The 11,894-nt window shown below is 44.8% G+C and overlaps 1 pseudogene; it reads right to left on the bottom strand.

Moving 5' to 3' along the window:
- Window positions 1-2,586: 2,586 nt before the first annotated feature.
- On the bottom strand, window positions 2,587-4,345 carry LOC136487999 (serine/threonine-protein phosphatase 7 long form homolog; annotated as a pseudogene).
- Window positions 4,346-11,894: the final 7,549 nt, after the last annotated feature.

The raw sequence follows: 11,894 nt of genomic DNA, 5'->3' as shown, positions 1-11,894 counted from the left end.
CGGCACGGGTGCTGGAGGTTGGGGATGGCACTGACGTGCAGGCCCAGGCGTCAGCGGCTGAAGAAGGAAGAAGGGGCGCGGCAACGGCCGCCTGGCCGAGATGGGCTGGCCCAGGAAGGGAAGAGGGGAGGGGGCGAGCGGGCCGGCGGTAGAAAGGGCCTGCGGGCCGAAAGTGAGGAAGGGAGAGAGAAAAGAAAGAAATTCCTTTTCTTTTTCCAAATAAATTTTCCAAACTCATTTTCAAGTTGAATTTGAATTCAATTCAAATTTTAGTCAAAACTAATCATTACAAAAACAAATGTGCAACAACATGTATGCATCAACTTGTATCTATTCCTTATTATTGATTTTAATTTCACCAAAAATATTGTTTCCTACATTTGAATGCTCACATAATTGCACAAATAAATCAAATTTAACTATTTTGAAAGAATGCAAATTTTTGGGTGTTACAAAGGGATTGGATGCGGCGAGGACCATGCCGTAGAGGTGGCCCATGTAAGGTATGAGAAAAAGAAGTTAGATGAGCACAGAACGCGAGCTGGTCGCACCGTCCAATCTCCGATTGTGTTGGCCGATGATGGGGACGAGGATGAGGATGACACTACCAGGTTGAGCGATCTCATCGCTCTAGTCGAGGCAGGCTTGCAGGTAGAGGAGGCTGAGGAAGACACTAGCAGACTTAGCAAGCTTATTGCTCAAGCAGATGCGGGCTTGTAGGCAGAGGAGGACGCGTTCTTCTCTTAGGCCGCAGAGGCCGTAGATGAAGCAGAGGTCGCTTACTATAAGCGACAGACAGATCAGGGCAATGCAGGTGAGCCTAGACACATGAGCTAGATGGAGGAGGAAGCATTCTTGACTCAGGCCACAGAGGCGGAGGCAACTTACTATAGACGACGGGCAGATCAGGGCAATGTAGGTGAGCCTAGCCATAACAACAAGGTAGTGGTAGAGGACTGGTACTCAGACGACGAGTTGCTTACTTAGTATGTTTTAGACTGAGGATTGGTAGAGGTGTGTTAGAGGATTGGTACAGGTGTGCTAGTTCAATGCTTTAGATTTGGTATTTGTATTGTAGTAGAACTTTCTCGGTGCTGCATTGTGTTTCATTTCAACTATTTATGTATTGTACCAATGTAACAAACACTGTTTAATTTTTGTAACGGACATTGTGTTATCTCATAAAACTTTCACCACAAAAAATGGTATTACAATGCTGCAATTTGCATGTATTTGTTACGTTCTCGGTATATAATGCTTTTGCTTTTGTCATTGTCATACATTCGGGTATTACTTTTGAGTCTTAGTTTGGTGCCCATCTTGTCCAAACATTATCTAGAAGACTGTACCAATCACTAATGACCTTCTTCATGTCTATGGTTTATTTTTTTTAAAAAGATAAATAAAAAGTTGTTCTCACCATTGTGATCTTTCGAAACCCCCTAAATTATATGCATCAAAATCTTGCTGCTGCTGATTCGCACAAAAGGGAGTCTGGCCAGCGCCCAGCATGGGTTTGCTGCGCCACCGTCCACGGCGTGGCTAGGCTGACGCGCCAGCTGCCATGGCGTGGCAAGGCTGACGAGTCCCAGCCATGGTGCAGTAGTCAAAGCGGCAGCAAATGGAACAAGGCACTTCTGTTATGTTCTCACATGAGACAAGTTATTTTGTCATGTCGGTTTAACGAATAGGTCAGCAGGAAGGTTAAGTGCATGAGACAATCAATACACAAGTTCAGCAATACTAACTTGTACACGTCCCAAGTTCATCGCAAGTTCGACAATACCTCTATTCGACATAAGTTTAGCAAGTCATAACTACGACACAAGTTCATCAATACATAAGTTCAACATTACTCGACATACTACATGTTCCATCAGTATATGGGTGTCCGAGTACAAGTGCAGCATGTCATCCTAAAGAACTCCTATGACCTAGGAGTATATGGGTACCGCGGACATTGCTGCCTCTTCGGACATGAAGGCAGCACGTTAGGGGTGAACCCAATGTCGATACGGTCTCACTGGCGATACACCTAGCAGCATTGCTGAGTGTAACTAGGACCCTACAATTACAATATAGGCATCGTTACTTATAATGTTTAAGTAATTGTGACGTATATGATGAAGGGTTGGTTCAAGTACCTATTCGTCGAACTGTGTAGGAAATGGTGCATCACCAAGCTGAGACATCCCAATCTCATCATAGTCCTCCTCCTCATCCTCATCCTCGTCCCCCTCATCCTCATCCTCCTCAATGTCATGCTCCACAGGACCCTTGCCTGCATTGCCGGGAGTACGAACATAAGAGGTCCCAGCAGCCATCGTGTTGGAGGAACCTGCTCGTGTCGGCATAGTGCTCAAGCATAACGAACTAGACAGGTCCAAGTCATAGGGCATCTCCCATGGAGTATCCACGCAGCTGAGCTTCTATGCTAGCTTCTTGCAGCTCCTCCTCACTTTCTACAAAAAAACACGGATGAATGAGTCATGGGAACCATTTAACCACTGTCATGGCTTTGAGAATAGAATATACATCGACGAAGACGTGTAGAATGTCGTGCAGCTCCCCTCTGGTCTCGTGAAGTCACATGGCTGCTTTGTTGGATAGACTTGTCAACTGTGTTGCCTGCATACACAATCGAGGTAAGTTCGTATCACTATAATTCATAGGAACACCGACGTGCAGTTGTATTGAAATTCAAATTTCTTACCACGTATCTCTGTAGCGGGGCTCTCTGAAGTTGTGTCTCCATCCTTGTCACCTTGTCGTATGCATCAGCGGTGTCATCCTCATCTTTGTCCTCATCAATTGGCTTGTAAGTGTAGGGGGCCTGCATATGTGTGCGGGTACTCCTATGCAACCATTGGAGGTAGCGGTCGAAGTTGCGTTGGTCGTGCGGCGGTTTCTCGGCGATCAGGACCCTTTGCCTATTCTCCCAGTCGTGGATGTACCCTGCGTGCGTCACGGCCCAATTCTTCTCCTTGTACTTGTTCCTTCGATCGTACCTACAAGTTTAACATAAGTTAGTGGTTATATGTATGCACATGACTGCTAAATTACTATGTTATAGTCATCGCACCCGTGCAACTTTCTGTTGGTTGTGTATAGCGGCGGTGCGCATGGCTGCAATCTTCCGAACTGCCTGTACACCCTTATAGGGTAGTGCATCTCGACCACGTGGAAGAAAATTAGTGGCCCATTAAAAAGCCACTCATCTGACTCTTTCTCAGTGTGAGGACTCAGGTACCAATCTAGCTTGAATCTGGACCAATGACACCAATTCACCTGAAAGTTAGGTAACTACAGTTAGGTTTTGGGAATAATAAAAAAGCAACAACACCGACTAGCAGTATCAAAGTGGTCGTTATCTGGTGTTGTGTCAGGATGTCTAGCGTGTCCAAGTACTGCCTGTACTGCCGCTTCGGGTTCCCTCTAACTACCTCCACTTCTTGCCAGACGTACAGAGCAGTCGGTCCTATGTCCACGTGATTCCATGCCTGCATTGAATAGGACAGTCAGTCACAAGTGCGTCATCAAGTTTGTGGAAAATAAAAAATCGATGCACTTACAGGTAAATCGTGAACAATGGGCCTCCCGACTGGCCATCGCTCCCAATACCAAACCTATAGTAGGTGGGAGCAACCTTCTGGGTTGGCACCTCCTGTACTGCATCGACAGGCAACGCAGAGCTGTCGATAGATCCATGCTAGGACTGCGCTGCCCTAGCTGTACGCTCCTATATTCTCCCATGGCTAGCTCAGTATGTTGAGGAAGGCCCAACTGATGGTGTTACCCGATGCGTTGGGGAACAGGAAGACTCCTAAGAAGTGCCACAACCACACCCTAGCATATCTCTCGATCTCCTGCTCTGAAGCGTCTGGGTGCAACGAGGCCCCGAAGTTTTCTATTATCCAAACTAAACTGACACCCGATGTTTTCCTGAAATTTTTGAAGGACAATTACATGAGAGCTGAGGAAACAAAAATAAACATTAAATTAGACAAAGACAATATGCATCATAAAAGTTATGTACTACACCCTCCATTTAAATAGCAAAATAATTTGCAGAATATGTAGATAAACGACAGACTTAGACCATAACATATATTTGTGATATAAGAGACCAACCAAAGACATGCATGTGCTGGTGTCAAAATGGTAAATGTTTGGAACGTAGAAATTCTTACTTTGCTCTCTTAGCATCCTCGTCCTCGGATGGTCTTCTAGCATAGAACTGCTCCACCAAGTCCATCCAGTGATCGTTATCAAGGATCCCAGTCACTGGAAGACCCCCCAACCATAGACATAGAATCATTTTCATGTCCTACATCATGATAGTCATCTCGCCTCAAGGAAGGTGGGAGGTGTGGGTCTCTGGCCTCCACCTGTGGGTTTTTAATTCAATACAAGAAGTTTTTTAATTCAAACACTGAGACAAATCAATGCTTTGTACTTCACCAAACATGTATCAAATCATACCTATCGACAGCAGCAGTGAGAAGTGTAGGGTCGAGGATCGGTTGCCCAGTGTTGAAGACCTGGATGACCTCAAGAAAGCCGGCACGCTGTATGTACGGCCATTATCACTTGTCCTAGCGGTGCGGCTGGTGCGTGCGTAGTCTAAGAGGTAGCAAGTCCTCCTGAAGCTCCGATAGGTGCTTGGCTTGGTGGTCCTTGTCGTAGTGCACCTCAAGAATGGGGTATTGTGGATGATGATCCCCCATCCTGGTTTAAATTTCAAATGGATGTGTTAGAACAAACATTAAGAGTACTATAATATGATGAAACATTAGTGCATAAAACAAAGTAAATGTAAAAGGAATAAACTATTATGCAAAATGAGAGAATAAACATATATCATAATTGGTACTAATATAATAAAATGTATGCTATATGCACCTGTTGCCCTTGTCTTCTATGCCTGCTAGCCTTATGACTAGGTTCTTTGCAAACGGAGCAAAGATTCCTGCCATGGGTCTCATTGAAGTCTCCCCCTCCGTACATGTCTTCGCCGTACCCTCTCATAGCGTCCATGCCCCCCTTGAGTCTCTTCTTCTTCCTCCTACCCTTGCCTACCTTCATTAGATCCAGATGTGGCATGTAGTCATAACCATGATAAGGTGGCCACTGTGTCGGGTCAAGGTATGGCTCGAAGCTCCTCTCCCAAATACTAACGGTGTTCGAACAGAGATACAAGGGTGACATATATGGCAGATCCTCATAGTTATACCCGTGAACCCTGCAGGCCGTGATCATATGAGAGCAAGGGGCATGCATGATCTGAGGGACGTTGCAACTGCACTCTACTTTTTCAAGATCAACTCGGTAGTTTCATCCACCATACCATTCGCCGCCCAAGCTTGTGCCACCCTTGCCCCGTACAGGCGGGGTCCATATAGCTCGGCGGTGTGCTGCTTGGCCAATTCCTCGGCCTCCTTCAAATGTTCTGCTCTGGCCTTTTCAAATCGCCCCTGCTCAGCTATATTCCTCTACGCGAGTTCCCACCTCTTGACAAAATATTTATTGCACTTATAAAAGGAGAACTCAATAATTCCAGACATAGGCAATGATCGAACTCCAGTGAATACATGGTTGAAAGACTCCGTGGAGTTAGTGGTCATGATGCCATACCTAAAACCCCCCTCGTCATATGCTAATGCCCACTTAGCCTTCTATTCCATCTACGCCTCTAACCAGGCCTTGCCCGCTTCATTTAGCATCTTGTCTAGTTCTCTCTTTGTCTTTTTGAACTGGTGCTCTGTACGTACACAACATAGAGCCTTTACCTTGTCACATACCTCATTCTTCCTCTAACGCCGCCAGAAATTAGCGACAAAGTGTCTCAGGCACCATCTATGTACTAGAGGCGGGAACCCATCTATATGTTCAGCTGCAGCATTAAGAAGCCCTGGGTGATGGTCCGAGATCAAACATATAGTGCGAGTTGGGCTAAGCACTTGTACACGTAGAAGCCGCATGAACCATGACCATGATTCATTGTTCTCTTCCTCTGCCAAAGCAAAAGCCATGGGTACTATCTGGTCCTCCGGATCAACAGAAACAGCCATCATCAAGGTGCCTCGTACTTTCCTGTCAGGAAAGTGCCATCAACAAGTATGACTGGCCGACAAAACTGGAATGCATGTTCCTTTTGTGTGAACGACCAGAACACACGATGTAGGACATGCCTCAACAGGGCCTAAAAATACATCCCTCCGATGTCCACAAACCATTTCAAGCCAGGGTTGTAGTAATGCATTGCACATAAGATGCGGGGCACCCTGTTGTACGCTTCATCCCAACTATCCCAACGAATCACCAAGGCAATTTGCTTAGCACGCCAAGCCTTTCCGTACTTCACATCATACTTAATGAATCCAGATATGGACTGTTGTAATGAAGACATCGAAATGTCGTTATTGTCATCAACGAGCCCCAATATACGACGGGCAAGGTAACGTGCAGTGAGCTGCTTATGATTTTCCTTCCCCTTATTTGATAGGCAAGTGTGGGGTTTGATCACTTTACTTATCCTCCACTTGCCATCACTCTATATCTTTCGTGCATTTAACCTCCACATATAACCGTTTTTGCATATCACGTGGTACCTCAACTCTTGGTCCGAATGAGTGACTGTACGGCCTATGGTGATACACAGCATAGTCCTGAAGGAAGAGCTTCATTTCTAACATTGTATTGAATATCATCCCCTTACTAAGGATTTCTTTCTCATGGTCATACAATGATTTCCTACACATCTGGAGACCGGTGTCACAAACTGCCATATCCATCATGCTGACATCCCTATAGTTCGGAACACCCCTGAAAGGTACGTTCATCAATTTTAGTTGCTCAAGCTCTGTTGCTGTGTAAGGTGATGGTGGAACATACTGCTGTGCTTCGCTAATTCTGCCCCATGAATCATAGGGGGTATCATATGCTGGCAAATCTATGACTAGTCTACCATGAGCCGACATAGCATGCAAAACCTCAGTTGGTACTGGTAATGGCATACCATGAACAGGTACTGGCATGTCATCAACCAGTGTGGGCATAGCATGTCTACCTCCCTGGTCATCATCTGAATCATTTGAATCACTGCTAACTACATCACCGATCCTGTCCTCCTCCTCTTGCTCCTCCTCTTCCCATTCGAACTCGTTCACATCGAAGTCATTACTTATACAACCCACTTAACTTGAATGAAACTGCTCCTGCATCAACTGACCATCCAAATCCATAGTACCCATAGTTGGTTCCACATGAACCCCACATTCTTGTTGAGTATCATCATCGAAGGACGGTCCCTCCTGGAGATCATGCATCATGTACCCATTCTCCACAACCACCTCAGCCAAGGCCACATTGGAACCTTGGATTACCCTATTGTAGCGGGACCAAAGAGCATGGTCCCGCAAGGGCATCAGCACGTAGTGTGCCCTAGTCTTTCCACTATCAAACCTCCCCTTCAGTGTATAATCACCGCCAAACTTTCCATTCAAACGGCCACAAAGATCGTTGAAGCTAGGAGGTTCATCAAACCATTCCAATTCTTCTTCCATATCCTCAAACATACCATCTTCTCTCCTAACACTTCCTCCGTAGAAAACTCAAACACAACAATCCATCTACAAAAGCATTTCAGAAACTTCATTAGGTCATCGAAATCGTCGTGCATACTAACTAATTGACTACACCTATACTAACTACACCTATACTAACTAATCTAATATTAATACCTATACCAACAATTCTAACTAACTATACTAACTAACTACACTAAACACACTAATATTAATACATATACTTACTATACTAAGTAACTTTACTAACTATACATATCTAGCTAACTGTAAAACTAACTGCAAAACTATACATAACTTATATTTACTAACTTCACTAAATATCTTTGCTAACTAATTATATAAATCTCTATCTAGTCAAACTAAATTTGAATCCTAACCCTAGCAAAAAAAATTGGCAGAGATGCAGAAGAGCATTACCTCGACAAAGATTATGGGTCACCACAATCCACCAATGGAAAGGAGATGGCCGCCGGCGGCAATGGCCGGCCGGTAGCGGCCTACTTCTGGAGGGTGGCGGCAATGGCCGGCCGGCCGGTGGCAATCCCCCCTTCTGGAGGACGACGATGGGCAGTGCAACAATGTCCTTCACGGCTCGAGACAGTGCACACAGATGGAGGGGCGGCGACGAGGACGGGCGGCGCGCGACAGTGGGGAGATGGAGGGGCGGCGGCGGCAGTAAGGGAGGCAACGAGATAGGGGGAGATGGAGATGGAGTGAGGGAGGACGGGCACACGATGGCGGGCGCGGCGGGCGGGGGGGGGGGGGCGGGGTCGCGGTGGGCAGGAGCGTCGAGCGGGGCGCGGCGGGCGGGGGTCGCGGCGGCGCGTTTTCTCGTCTAAGGACGGAGACACTGAGAGAGGAAACAAGGGGTCTGCCGCACCGTGATGCGTGGCGCGGCAGGCCCGCCGTGCCGTGATGGGTGGCGCATCAGACCTGCCACGTCAGCGGTTGCCGCAACCGTTGACTGCACTGGCGCGACAGCGTGAATTAGTCGCGCCGTGCAAACAGGCGCGTCTAAAAGTGTTAGTTTTGAAGAAAAAAAACAGTGTCAGTTTTAAAAATAGTTTAAAAAGTGTTAAAAATAAAAAAAAATGCTATATACATGCGGGTAAAATCTAGGATTCCAGACCAAAAAAAAACGGTGGAAGTTAAGTCTCTTCCACCCATCCCTCGTGTTGGGCCCAAGTTGAGTCTTCTTCCCGCGTGGGCTGATTTTGAGCTTCCGCCAGGGAGGTTGTTTGGCGCAGGCTTCGGGTTTTGTAATTTTGTTTTGTTTTGTTTTCTTCTCTCTTCTTTTCCCCGGCGTGTATTTAATTTAAAATTTTCTTTTACTCTCCATTTATTAATTTATTTCACATGACTCCTATTCTTTATTTGTTTTTATATTCATGTGTTTAAATATGCTTTTATTTTATTTATATTTTTTTATTTCCATCTCTATTTCTTATATTTGTTTCTAATAAATACTAATTCTAGAATATTTTGTTCCCACCAACCTGGAAACATTTCTTGTGAAGGTAAAATGTTCTTTCTTGTGAGGCTAAAATATTTTCCTTGAGAAGTTATAACATTTTTCTCGTGAACCAAGGATATTTTTCTTCCGAACCTGGAATACGTTTTGGTGCCTCTAGAAGACTGGAACATTATTCTCCTGGTCGTAGAAAAGGAAAAAAAAGGTGGGTACCCTTCGAGACTTGAGAGTGGGACAGATGCCGCAACGACTTGTCTGTTTTTCAATCTAGCTAGTTAGCCACGTCAGAATCGTCTGTTTGTACTGTAGTGTAGCTCATCTTTGTCGTCGAACGATCCTCTCTGGCGCTGGAACCGATTATTAATATTCTGGATTAGTGGAAGAAGCACTACAGTAATAAGCAATTGCAGATATATATGTTGAGATCGAAAAGATCATCTAGGGTTTGGTTCAGCGGGTTCTCTTTACTGTGAATGCAATATCGAGAGTAGAGAAACAGAGAGTAATAGAAGAAGAACGTGTCGAACCTGACACCGCAGAGGGAGATGGTCCAGAAGCCGCCGGCTCGTTCGTCAGTGAAGTCTGCGCACGGACAACGATGTTCGGGGAAGAGGTCAATGAAGTCGTCGACGTCGGTGGAGCGGGGCGGCGCGGCTGGTGGCTTCCCGTCACTGGCTGCGCCCCTCTCTGATCGGGATTAGGGTTTAGGTTTCGGTGGGGAGCTCGGCTCACGGTAAACATCGTACTCAGAGCCGCCGGCCCCCACCTCTATATATAGCGCAGTGTGACAGGGGCCCTCTAGCCATAGTGGGCTGGACGTTCCCGATCAGGGCGCGGATCAAAGGCCCAACTGGGCCGTTGGGCCCAGTTTGGGATTAGAGATCAATCTAACAATTCCCCCTTGATATCCTACCATCTTTCAATTTCATATCATTTATTTTTGTTCATTCCATTACAGATTAGCGCATAGAGCATGTTTCATCGTCACGGTCAATTGTCGATAGATTTAACAACTACAACACACCAGTTTGTTCTGAAATAGATACTTAACTTTGGGCATTCTTTTATCCAGAAATTATAGGTTTTCACTTAAACCCATGCCAGCTACATGTTCTCTGAACACGTTGGGTGGTAAACCTTTTGTAAGCGGATTCACGAGCATCTTTTTGGTACTTATATGCTCAAGACTTATGACATAATCTCGGACTTTATCTTTCACAACATAATACTTTATGTCAATGTGTTTGGCAGCACCATTTGACTTATTGTTGTGAGCATACTATACTGCCAGATTATTATCGCAGTATAGCTTAAGTGGTCTATAGATGTCGTCAACCACCTTCAAACCGGGTATGAACTTCTTTAGGCAGTTCATCTGCCCTGTTGCCTCATAACACGCTATAAACTCAGCATACATTGTGGGCGATGTAGTGACGGTTTGCTTTGAGCTTTTTCATGAAATAGCTCTCCCTGCGAGAGTGAATACATATCCAGACGTAGATTTTCTATCATCTCCCGTATAATCAGAATCTGAATATCCCACTATATGGAGTGAATCTGATCTTCTATACGTCATCATTAGGCTTTTCGTTCCTTGCAAATAACGCAAGACTTTCTTTACTAATTTCTAGTGTTCTGTTCCAGGATTCCTCTGGAATCTGCCAAGTAACCCGATAACAAATGTCAAGTCAGGGCGCGTACATATTTGAGCATATTGTAAGCTTCCGACAGCTGAAGCATATGGAACCATTTTCATTTGATCGATCTCATACTGATTCCTAGGGCATTGAAAATCCTCATATCTGTCGCCCTTGACTATAGGAGCAGGTGAGGGACTATATTTGTGCATATTGAATTTCTTTAAGATCTTTTCTATGTATGCCTTTTGTGATAATCCTAATACCCCTTTACTTCTATCTCGATGAATCTCGATCCCTAGAACGAACGAAGCTTCACCAAGATCTTTCATATCAAATTTTAAGGATAAAAACTTCTTTGTCTCCGGTAATAGACTGACATCACTACTAGCAAGTAAGATATCATCCACATACAGGACAAGGAAGATAAACTTCCCATTCTTAAACTTTGCATAGACACAATTGTCCTCTACATTCTCTTTAAACCTAAAATTCCTTATTGTCTGATCAAACTTCAAGTACCACTGTCTTGAAGCTTGTTTTAATCCATAAATAGATTTCTTTTGGTGGCATCCCATTCGTTTTTTCTTCTATGACAAAACCTTTCGGTTGTGCCATGTAAACATTTTTCTCCAAGTCCCCATTGAGAAATGCCGTCTTTACATCCATCTGATGTAATTCTAAATCGTAATGTGCCACTAATGCCATTATGATTCTGAAGGAATTCTTACATGAGACTGGAGAAAAGGTCTCATTGTAATCAATGTCTTCTCTTTGCGTAAAGCCTTTTGCCACAAGTCACACTTTATATCTCTCTATATTCCCTTGAGAGTCAAGTTTTGTTTTGTAGACCCATTTACAGCCTACTGTTTTGGCTCCTTTAGGAATTATTTCCAAGTCCCAAACTTTATTGGCATTCATAGATTTCATTTTATCTTCCATGGCCTCAAGCCACTTTGATGAATGATCATTTCTCATGGCTTCTTCAAATGAGGTGGGATCATCCTTCATTTGAAATTCCTCAATGTTGTATACTTCATAGCCAGGTAGTGAGAACAGGGTCCTCATCGTCATTCATTGTTGCCACAGGCGGAATAACAACAGGTGCTGGCACCACAGTATCTTGCACTATCGGTGCAGCGACAGCAGGTAGTGAGAAAAATGACTCATGAATCATCGAGTGGGCGCATACACCCG

This window comes from Miscanthus floridulus, chromosome 10 (assembly GCF_019320115.1).
Source record: "Miscanthus floridulus cultivar M001 chromosome 10, ASM1932011v1, whole genome shotgun sequence".
NCBI classification, from domain to species: domain Eukaryota; kingdom Viridiplantae; phylum Streptophyta; class Magnoliopsida; order Poales; family Poaceae; genus Miscanthus; species Miscanthus floridulus.
This window is presented reverse-complemented; position numbering and strand designations above follow the sequence as displayed.